The sequence below is a fragment of the Blennius ocellaris genome (assembly GCF_963422515.1).
Source record: "Blennius ocellaris genome assembly, chromosome: 13".
In the NCBI taxonomy this organism is placed as follows: domain Eukaryota; kingdom Metazoa; phylum Chordata; class Actinopteri; order Blenniiformes; family Blenniidae; genus Blennius; species Blennius ocellaris.
In genome coordinates, this window is record NC_137662.1 from 4,515,639 (window position 1) to 4,527,866 (window position 12,228).

The following is a 12,228-nucleotide window of genomic DNA, read 5'->3' on the forward strand; positions in this document are numbered from 1 at the left end:
AACTCATTAACTCCTAATAGTTTTGAAACATTAACTATTTCATGATGAGATGAACTGTAATCCATCCAGAGAAGAGACACGAGAAGAGGTGGAGTTTCAGGGTGTGAATTAAACTTTAAAATGCTTGGAGCCCCTGAAAATCGTGCTTTTTAAAATGGTTCCCAAGGTAGAAGTTTAGGAAAACAATCCGTCTCCATTGAAAAGGAGAAAACAGTAACTGTAACAACAATCCAACTTGGTCGTCTGTCCATAAAAATGTCTGTGTACTCCCATTGCTAATGTTTCGAGCATATTGTTCTCTGCACATGCGTGTGTGGTTTCACTACAAAAACGGTCAACAGCACCCACATGCTAACGAGGAGGCCGTCCACACCATGAAAATGGTGAACCGAAACGTGCTGTTTTTGGCCTGTCGTCCACATGAGGCAGGTTTTGAAGCAGGTTTTTTTGAACATGGGTCCCAGAGTGGCAAAATTTTAAAACCCTGGCTCGTGCCGTCCAGCCCCCTGGGGTGTGGACGACAAATACGGCAAAGACGATCATCTGTGGAAAAAAAGATGACATAATCGCCTCCCCTCTACCCCCACTGTGGTCTGTGATCAAATAACCACAACAATCAGAGACTACAAGCTGCAGAAGCTATATCATGCTAACAGACCTATAGAACTAGAATTATAGGGGGTTCATGAGCAGGAATCTCGGGGCCGAGGTTTTTTTTGGAGAAGGCTGGGGAGAAAAAAGTATAATTTTTTTCATCGTGTGGATGTACCCTCGAACATTTTCATAGTTTCTGCTGTTTCCATGGAATCAAACAATTTTTTGAAAATGTTGCTCTGAAATTAAAAGGCGAAAGATGATGCATTTTCACGCGAAACGTTATGTTGCCAGGGCTTTAGTTTCTCCCCATTTGCGCCGTGATGGACTTTTCCAGAGTCGCCTCCCTTCAACTGAATTCAGATGTCGGCTGCAGATCCCTGTAATCCAATGTGAATAAACTGGCATAATGGAAAAAGGATGGATGCATTCCTATAGATCGCAAGCATGTTTTTGTTTGTCTGCGTGTAGAACACTTGACAGGAAGTGACTCTTAAGTTGCATAACAAACATACAGTTAAAATTGTAATAATGAGCTTCCACATCCCCAATAAGCCAAAGAGAGTGCTGCTCGGTGAATATTCCCCGTTGTTGAGCACTATCAAGAGTTCCAGCTCTGCTTTGAATTTACTGCCCATAACGCTTCTTCATTCACATTATTCAAAAAGCACCAATACAGCCACAATATATACACAAAACTGTTATTTCCTCCAGCAAATGGAGAATAATGTACCACAAAAAAAAAAAACTAATTCCGTGTTGTATTCTTTATGTCTGTTGGTTCCATTCAAGCAGTAGAGTGGGCCGACACTCTTCAGGGATGCAACACCATGAATAAGTTAAGATTGAATTATCTTTACAGCAGATTGACCAAGTGGAAGAAAACGCCCGTGGTAGTGGCTGCAGGGATGACATGTATTTCTGTGCTCCACAGTGGACGCTAGTGACACAAGATTCGTCTTTGTGTGAATGTGTATTTAAATTCTGAAACCAAAGCAGCACAATCTAGGTTTTATTACATTTACAGGGAGTGTGAATGAGGAAATGAAATGCAAATGTGATTCCCGTTTCCATACATTGCACTAAAGTGCGGTCAATTATTAATAGACTTCATGTTACTTGCGCAATGCACGGAAGGAATAATAGATTTTTTGGAAGCTGATGTGGCAATTGTCATCACACTGGTTCAGTAAACAAGACTGAATTTGTGGAAAATGTTTGATATTAGTTTTTTGAGCTCCACCACAAATAGACACGTGCATTTAGACTTAAGAAGGATAAATAGAATCGCCATTCATCCATCAATCTTCTTTCCCGCTTCGTGCGTATGGGGTCGGGTTGGCAGTACAAAGAGCGAAGAAGCCCAGGAATCTCTGCCCCCTGCAGCTTCATCCAGCTCTCCAGATGGGACACCAAGTCGCTCCCAGACCAAGCCAGAGACACAATCTCTCCAGCGAGTGCTGGGCCGAGCTCGGGGCCTCCTCCCAGCTGGACGGGTCTGGTAGACCTCGAAGAGGAGACGACCAGAGGGCGTCCTAATCAGACCAACCACCTCAACTGGCTCCTCTAACTGTGGAGGAGTCACAGATCGACTGTAAGCCTCTCCCAGATGGCTGAGCTCCTCACTCTATCATGAAGAGCAACACCCTTTTTCCGTGAGAGAACCGTTGGACGCAGATTTGAAGGCGGCGCACTTCATCTCAACTGCTTCACACTCGGCAGCAAACTGTTCCAGTGACCGCCGGAGGGTCAGGAGGAAAACGTCATCCACAGGAAGCAGAAACGCCAACTCCAAAAGCAGAACATGTCATGCCAGGCTGGCACGCTGACATCACAGATTATTTCTTTTGCGAGGTGATCTTGTAGACCTGTAGACCTGACAGCAAAAAAAACAACCTAATTTGCACAAACAAAAAGACTGTTTGGTTTTAAAGTGATTTGTCAAATGTGTCATTACTCCAAAAACTGTCAAGACATCAAATGCTGAAGTCACTTCAGGAAATAAACAAGGTGGCGCAGTGGTTTGCACGTTCTTCCTGTGCCGAATGTCAACTTCAATTTTACAAGCTGGTTAACTGGTGACTCTCAATTGGTCCTTGGAGCAAATGTGCATATTGTCCGTCTCCTTGTGTTAAATGGACTTCATGCCAAATGGACTTAGAAAGTGTGGTCTCAAAGTGCTTTACACGATCAGTCACATTCAGTGAAACACACGCACGCACACACACACACACACACACACACACACACACACACACACACACACACACACACACACACAGCGGCCACTTAAAGTGCTCACCCTCCATTGGGAGCAATTTGGGGTTCGCTCTTTTGGCCAGGACTCTTCAGCACACAGACGAGAGAAAGACAAACCCATGAAGGACGCTGATGGAGGACGACACACTGAAGCCCAGGTCTACAAACCTATACAGGAGAATATACAGATTTTTTTTCTGACATCTGATGTCATTTATTTAAATATTTGCCCATAATAAATTATAGCTTTCATAGTTATTGTGAAGTGTTTCTTCCTATCCAAGGTGAAGCCCTTCATTTTAATGCACTTTGCAAGATATAAGTGTAATAATTTCCACTTATCGAACCTGAATACTATGTTTATGGTCTCTGCATTTCATTATGCTGCACTGTGCACAACTCCAAGCATGTAAATAATGGTGGGATTCACATTTAGGGCAATGTGGAAGATATTCAAGGATGGATGTGCTCCATCTTATAAACCACCTCCTGTTCTATCGTGGAGGTAAAATAACCCAACTGAGCTTATTAGAGATCAACACAAAACACTTGAAGAGTTCTCAGTTGATGTGAGAATAAGGGAGAAGGTTCTTGTCTTGCGTTTGTGCGCTGTAAGATGGACTAGATAACGGCAACACATTTATTAGCAGTCACTGTCTTATTCCTTTACGGTGCTTTTACTGAGATTGGCATGACTGCGATAAAATTCAACCAACCTGACACATGTCAATCTGCCAGAGTTGTTTCTGCACGCTTGAGTACCGGAGATGTACAGCATACTTTTTATGTCGGCTGTAAATTCAGCAGTTCAGTGCAGCCGCTCACCACATATTGCTCGACAACGCAAACTCCGGGATAATCAATACAAATTCCAATAGTTGTCTTCTTTGGTCAAACATCTCATCTGGAAAATCATGGTGAAACATATGTGGGTGGACTGACAGTGGAGGTTACACATATTATATATAATATAGAAAAACCCAACAATACCACTTGAGCAAGCAGAGGAGACGATGGAAAGGAAGAAATACTAACAAGACGAAACCTGCAGAACCAAACTTAAAGGTGGAAGCTTCCTGCTTTTCCGAATGGGGTTATTGTTTTATGGAGACAATTGACACAACAGATTGTGGGGAGGGTTTCAAACCCTTGTTAGGACAGCGAGGTAGGGATTCTCTATTCAATTCAACAGACATAAATCCGCTATCAGCTAAACATTAGCTTGTGAGCTACTTCATCATCACCAACTTTGAAGATAAAGGAGAACTTCAGTGGAAAACTATGTTCCAGGTCCTTCACTTTATCAAAACCAAGATTTAACTTTTGTTAAAATTCCCACAATAAACAGAAATCGTGTGTTGCTTCGATGGTCTTGCTAATCTGAAGGAAAATCGACACGTGTTGCATTTTCTGCTGATGTTTCACTTTTTTTTTTCTGGTGTTGGAAAATGTGCTGTCCGACACGTTCCTGTAATGAGACCCATGTTTACTGTAAACCATGCTCAACAGGGACCTTTCTGGAGAAAGGACAATGGCAACTTTTAGGTGCAAAATATCGACAAATCTAGAATTAAGTGTGCCAAAATAAACCATATCTTTGTCTAATTTGTTTAAATGTTTTGATGAATTTAACACTAAAGGCAAATATTCAATACAAGAGATTTGCCAGGCTCAAATGAGTCTTAAACCAAACTCATAACAGGAGAAAATTTCATTAAAATGAAAGTAATACTTCAGGTGATGACTCTCTTCAGGTTATCATAACATGGACTATTATTATCATGTTCTTTCCGTTAGATCCGGAAATAAAACAGATGAATGAAAAATAGATGGACAGTTGCAGTAAAGTGATGGCAAATGCAATACCTTACAATAATTGCCATACCATGTTAAGATGCAGTGTTAACATTCATTCATTCCTCTGCCATTACTTATTTCCAGGACAACCCAGCAGCTGTCAAACTGTAGCAGATTCAAAAATCTGCAGAAAGTTGTGTGGCTTTGTCTGTGTGCTGCATTCTCCCCGAATCAGGTTAAATAAAAAAAAAAAAAAAAAAACAGGCTTGGTCCAATTCAACCTCAATCCGTCTTCTGGAATGACACAAGCTCCACTTTTCATAATTCAGAAAGACTGAACCTATTGTGCTGCAACACCTCAAAATGAACCTTCACTAATGTATTTAAAGATATTTCATCAATAACCAACTTGCGTCCCAGTAGGAGGATGAATACAGCACTAAAGACCCCTGACTGTGCTTCTTTTTAACATCGCCATAAATAAATATTTCATACCATCGTACAGTGGGTGAGCTACAGTTCCTCTGTGTCATGCTCATAAAGCTCCAACTGAAGTCAGCTGGAAAAGAATTGCCTGGAAAGCCTTGATGGTACCTGTCTGATGCGCAAAGCACTCCACGCAGGACGAAGCGTTTGTAGTGTCATACCAGGGGAATGAAAAGCTGCCTCCTCTGATATTGTGCAAGCAGGTTTACAGATGTGCAAAGCTCTGCCGGTGATTTTATTTTTTTGTTTGTTAATGCAAGCACAGTTAGATGAAGTGCATCTTCTAGTTGAAAAATTCATCTTGAAAAAAGCAAGGTTCAAGTCGGATTTTCTTATTTATTAAATGTCCTCCCAACCCGATCTCCACTGATGCGCAAAAGCACTCCCCTATAGCCTGAGCCTAACTGCAGTTTGGCGCAAAGGATGGAGGGGAAGGGACCTGCACGGTTGCGCAATTTAGTGGCTCTCAATGCGCATCCATCCTCCCGAACAAGGATTTCCACATCGGATATGGGGGGAATTTAACCTGGGCTGGCGTATGTATGTCACCCAACTTCCCCATTGACCGCCTGTAAAAAGGTGAGAGCGCGGCTCTCTGGACGTGCTCTGCATCCTTAATCATCCCCCCCTTTAGAACGAAGTGAGACAGGCGGCTGGACCTCAACAAGGCAAAAGGAAAGGGGTGGGAGTGAACAAATAAATAAAAAATAAAAAGCAGCCCTGAAAGCAAAATAATAAAGCAAACCTGTGGGGTTAGTAAAACCACCCGGCGGTTGTCTGTGTGAAAAGCGCAGCGCGCTGAGGGGAGGATGGAGGAAACGTCGTTTCCACTGCACATCCAAACGCTCCCGACGCATGGTGCTCTCGCGTCTCCAAACGGTCCCTTTCACATCCCCATTCACTACACACCCTCCACATCCAAACTATAGGAGCCCAGAGAGCAGCCTCTCATTCATCGCATCAGGATCACTCCCGCAGAACGCACACCCAGAAAACTGCAGAACGTCCTACCTTTTCTATTCTTTATTATCCCGCGAGTTGATCCACAATCCGGAGAGAAAAGCGGCACCGTTGGGTCTACTAGTGATCCCAACAGCTGAAGGAGTGAGAGTAGGAGGAGGAGGAGGAGGCGGAGGAGGAGTGGAGGTAATGGTAATGGAGACGCAGGGAAGCTCTTATACGCCAGCCAAGACGGCGTTTCCAACGACCGCGACGCACAGAAGGAGGGGAGAGGTGTCCGGATTCCCATGCACCGGCAGCTCTTTTCGATTCGTCGCCGCTGTTTTCCGCTGTCGTCTACTCCCGGTTTCCATGCAGTGCGCCCGGGGTGACCTGTATGATCGGATGACCGGAGCGGCGCTTCATCAGCAAACCCGCATTTGTTGGGACGAGGCGCGCGGCGCGGCGGACTTCTTCCTCATTCTTCCTTTCCCGACTCCCCCCGCGAGCTTCCAGAGAAAAGAGTGTGTGTGACAGAGAGAGAGAGAGAGAGAGAGAGAGGGAGAGAGAGAGAGAGAACGAGCAGGTCTCTCCTTCGTCTGTTCCCTCACACACTGACTGAGCCTTGGCTCGCCCTCCTCTTCCTCTTCTTCCTCCTCTTCCTCTCTACGCGTCTCCCTCACTTCTCTCTCGTCTGTGTGTCCACACACATTCATCTCTTCGTTCCTTCTCCCTGTCAGCCCTCGCTCTGGTTATTCTCTCATTGAAAAGACACTAGAAACACGTCAAATCCCGACCGATCAATACTGATCGATCGATTCCACGAGTTTAAACCTGGAGCCACATGTGGCTCTTCGCACCTTCTGTAGTGGCTCCCTGAAGTTTGCACTAAGTTTTATTTAAATGAGTGTTTTTATTTTATTAACATACCACAGTCATTTACAAAATACCTTTTATCTTTTGGAATTATATATGTATGCATGGATGTATGTATTTATATGTTTATAAAAAAGGAACAATAAATAAAATTGGGGCACTAAAAACAATATGGTCAGTGGTTATGGAGACGATTCAGTAAAATATTTGAAAATGTGGAGATGAAATTTAAGATTCTTTATCAATTGCTTTGATATATTTCTTTTATTTCTTTAGAAAGCACTGAATTATTTTTTGTTTGAATGGCGCTCTATCAGTAGATTTGCATTGCCTTGCTTCGAATGGCAACTTCTAGAAGCTGAAAAAAAAACAAAACAAGCAAAACTGTTAGAAAATAAATGAAATGGTTAAAATGGCTCAAAGATTCCTGTTCAGACTGGATGCTAACATGCCTTTTGGGTGATCCGATCACACGTGCGGAGCCCTGACACGTACTGCTAGCACTTGCAGTATCGTGCGTTTTGGGCTAACTTAAGATCAGATTGTGATACTTTCGCTAAATGGCCCGGGCATGTGTGGACGGAGCCAGTCCAGCTCATACAGACGCAGCAGATTCTGAATGCAGCTCCTATGATCCAATATTGAAATGGAGGAAAATCCAGGAAAAGCTAGATTTGGGGCAATAAACTTGGACCAACGAGACCACGTGAAAGTGTTGAAAAGTTGTATAATATGACCCCTGTAAAGAACCTATAACTCAAACTGACAGATTCGCTTAAACGAAAACACAGCGCACACTGATGTCGTTTGCATATTTCTCTGCGACGCCACCGTCATGGGACGCATCCGTGACGCATGACTGTTCACACTGCAAAGCCAATCGGTCAGATGTGTCGTGTTTGATATTCAACTTTCTTTCTATTTATTCTGTGCCAAGCAAGGCTTAAAGGAATCTCCATCTGGGATTAAAAAGTATTTCTCCTCCAACATGTTAAAATTGTTTGGAAAATGCTGGAAAAGGATGAAACTGCTCAAATCAAGTATACAAATAGCCGAAAATGTAATTAAATGTTTGCCATCTAAAATTGCAATTGAAACTTCATAAATGCAACATAAGCTACAGTTTGTTTTGGGTTTTTTTTTTTTTTTCGTTTAGAAAGATTGTTGTGTATATATAAAAGTTTAGAAGCATATTTGCCTCATTTTAAAAGTTAATCATGTTTGATTTGGTCAAAAATCACAAAAAAGGTTGTTTGGGTCAAAGGGTTGCAGACCCCTGGTTTGGGTTGAAACTCGTTTGTGATCGGCAGCTAGTTTTGCCGTTCACATCTTCAACGGGGCCGACACACACATCCTAGGGTCAGATCTGGTTCACAAGCAGCCGGCAGTTAAAGACCTTCAGGGGTGTGTCACTCCAAACTTCAGCAGTCCTCTTTATTGTGAGCCTCTTTTACAGTTTAACAAGTTACCATTTAAGTGTGCGGGATTAGTCCAGAGGAATGTATGGCCATCACGACACTTCCTGAGTCGTTGAGCCAGTATTTTAGGTCGTAAAATCCCGTTTCTTTAGCTCACACTCATCGGATTACAGAAAGACCTTGTTGAAGTAGTTTATACTATGAACCAAGAGATGCTGATAAATGTTGTCAGACATAATTTCAAGGCTCCAATCCAGCCAAACCACCAAGCAAATTGTAAAAATCTCCAAGAAAACATTGATTTTTGGAGAGATTTCTTCAGCCATGCTGTAATTAAACACCTCATGAGGCGAATTCCACTTATCGACACAGAAAGCCATTATGTGGGCTCAGTTAGTAGAGCAGTCGTCGCCCCATCGGAAGGTTGCAGGTTCAATTCTCCACCTGTTCACATGTCAAAGTGTCCATGAGCAAGACACTGGACTCCCAATTTCTCCCAATGGGTGGACGAGGCGCCTTGCATGGTAACTGCCTCCATTGGTGTGTGAATGTATGGGTGAATGTTACCAACAATGTAAATATAGATATAGAATATCCAATATGTAAATTAAATCCATTCACCATTATTGTTGCATTATGTCAACAAAAGCTGCTGCTACAAAAACCAATCATCTTAGTCCGACAGGGCCGACATGAAAATGCAGAAAATATTGTACAAGAAACAAAATTCTGATCACATTGGAACAACAATTAAAGGTGTTAGATTGTCAGGTTTGTGCTATCTAAAAAAAATTTTTAATAAAATTTCGATGGTGAAATGTTCCTTCAAAAACAGTATATTTCTTTCAAGAAGCCATAGGATGCTTTTTGTGGATCCGCCTCACAATTCAAGATGTCTCACACTAATGAAACAACCTGACCCTAATTTAACAGAAGGCCCCGTTTTCCTCAAACGTGGTGTTCTGAAACTACAACTTACTGAAAAATACAACTTTTTGAAAACAATTTCCAAGGTGCAACTTTTGAAAAAACAAACGGCACTCACTCAGGGCCCTAGTGAGCCAAACCCCTGACAACTACGTCAGCATTTCTGCCATTTCCACATTTTCAAAACGTTCCCACGCGAACGCAAATCTTTCCCAGAACCAAAACACACAATGTGGTTTCACTTGTGTGTAAATGAAATGTAAAACTCTCGTTTCTGGCATCAACTAATTTAATACAATGGATCTAGACTTCTGGTTGTGCAAAAAGTGGAACTTATTTGAGGTTTGAAGCCTGATTCCTGTCGCTGGTGAAAGTTAGCGGCGAAAAGAAGAAGTTCTTAAAGGAATGTGGCTCTCATAGAAACTATACAGTGGAAACTTCCTCACAAGTACCGTAAGTACTTTGGTCTGAAAATAACTATCTGGCCCAAAGCACAAAAGTCACTTTATACTTTAAATTGTTTTAATTTGATCATCAATTGCTTTATTATTTAATTAAGGGTTGGTTCGCTTGCAGATCACAACTGAAGCTGCATCTGTTGGGCAGCAGGCTCATGAGAATAAAGAGCTGATTCAGCAAAATTACAAATTTTCCTTGATGGGTTAACTGTTAAACATTTGTTAAATGTGAAAACTGAGAATTGTGAATGTTTGAAAAAGAGACATTAAAGTCCCAGTTGAGACAAAACTGACTAACCCTAGACAAAGTTGGCAACAAAACCAGCTGCCATTGTCTCTCTTTTGTTTTTCTTGAAATCAGGGGGATGAGATTTTAATCGAACCACACAGTGTTTGCACCTGACTTTGAGGCAGGACCAAACCACTTCATCAGACCTGGAAGAGCACGTACCAACCAATAATATAATAACTGGACTTTTTCAATGAAATAAAACCCATAATGTAATAACCATCTCGTCGTCACATGATTGAAGTTGCATTGCATCCAGTAATATAGTAAAACATGAAAAAGGCAACATGTAGGACATCATGGAGTACACATACTCTCCAACACCATCAATCATAACGATATATTTTTTTGTACTTGCATGTTGTTTTCTCTATTAAAAATAGCCAAATGTATTACATTATTGGATATTAAATATCTATATTTACATTGTTGGTAAAAACCGATGAGATGGAAAAGCAGCTCACTTCATCATGGTGGTAGAACATCAGTACATCAGTGAACTGGTTGGATCACATGGTTTCGATGATGGAGCAGGTCTTAAACAAGGGACATGTGTGTTTGATGAATAGAATAATTCTTGGCTCGTCACTAATGGGGGGGCTTGCTGGAAGATTTTAACATTTTTAATGAGGTTACATGTTTCTGTCATGTAGGTTTTGCTATCATTAATAGTGAGCTGTTGCTAAAAGAGGAAAGTTTCCGTATAAACCAGGAAGATTCAGATGTGTGTTATTTTCTCTGCTGGATGGTTGAAGACAGATTGTAGTTTCTATTTATGCTTCACAGTCCACTTCATGCTATTGCTGCTGTACATGATGCAATACATATTGTTAATAGCCAAGGATCTTCGGCTTTACTTAAGAATTATATCCATATGCTCAGAGGGCTATGAAGCTGTGTCATTCTGCTGTTGGGTGAATCTGTTACACGTCATTTCATCTTCTCATTCAATTCAGGGCTGCAGGGAACTGGAACCGATTCCACCCAACCCGGGATGAAGGCAGGGTACACTCCAGAAAGGTAAATAAACAACCAACCACATTCATACTTCATGTACAATTTAGGGGCACCGATTAGCCTGAAATGCATGTTTTTGGACTATGGGGGTCAATGGCTGATTTCGGCCTTGTGCCTCCCCGTCTGTTCAGACAGACATAACATAAAGCCCTTGAGAGATAAAACTCGTCTCTTATGCCAGCTGTGAGTAGCATAGGCTTTTATTTTGACATTCATTCCAATATGTACACCATGGCAAGAAGACACAACATACAAAACCCTCTTTACTTCTGGTTGACAACTTATAACTAATAAACTAAACTAAACAAGATGAACTCTTTCGAGGAAATCTGCTGCAAAGACACAAGAGAATTTTAAGATCATGCCAAAGAGCAAAACCAGATGTGACCTGAGACAGACCAGGATGGACTGAGAAAAACCCAAACAGGCCAAACCAGTTTGGTCAAAGAGTCGGGTAGGAACTGCTGATCCATGATGGGAGATAACTTAAACTGAGAGGAAATGTGAGGAGGAGAGAGAGAGAGAGAGAGAGAGAGAGAGTGAGTGCGAGAGAGGTCAATAGCGTCATAAAAGAAAACGACTGCAGATCAAGGCTGCGGGGAAGAAACACAGCAGATGCCTGAGGAAAAACATTATTGGTCATTATTATATTGTTGGATTTTACAGGACAGTTTGGTATGAGAGTCTTGAGTTAAGTTTATTCTCATTTTCTTCTCAATGGAAAAAGGTTAAAGAATTGACACTGGTAGGTTTGTAGGGGTGATTGTCAACCACATGCCTTTTTTCTTCACTCTTTCATTGGGTTTTTAGAAGTTCTGCTTTGAGTTAATAGTTTATGTTTTAATAGACTGGTGGTCTGTCCAGGGCCCGTCCCGCATTCGTCCATAATGAGCTGGGATCGGCTCCAGAGCCCCACCAACAGGAAGATGGATGAATGGATTGCAGTCGAGAGGAGCTTTATTCATCATAATCCCATCTAAATGTGTCAGAAAGAGCCTTTTTCTTCATTACTTGATAAAAACAGACTCGATGGACGAACGCCTCACTTCATCATGGTGGTAGAGCATCAGCACATCAGTGAACTGGTTGGTAACTCTCCCCTCATAGTGAGAAAGTCCACACTGGGCCCCTTGTTGGATCCCGTGGTTTTGACGATGGTTGTATGGAT

The 12,228-nt window shown here is 42.0% G+C and overlaps 1 protein-coding gene across 2 annotated transcripts in view; it reads right to left on the minus strand.

Annotated features, from left to right (window-relative positions):
• Nucleotides 1-6,572, minus strand: part of slc8a1b (solute carrier family 8 member 1b) — a 167,447-nt gene extending 160,875 nt beyond the window's left edge. For both annotated transcript variants that reach the window (XM_080507504.1, XM_080507505.1), the window contains exon 1: nt 6,148-6,572. The gene's annotated coding sequence lies outside the window, so the exon portion shown is untranslated. The remainder of the gene's footprint in view (nt 1-6,147) is intronic.
• Nucleotides 6,573-12,228: the final 5,656 nt, after the last annotated feature.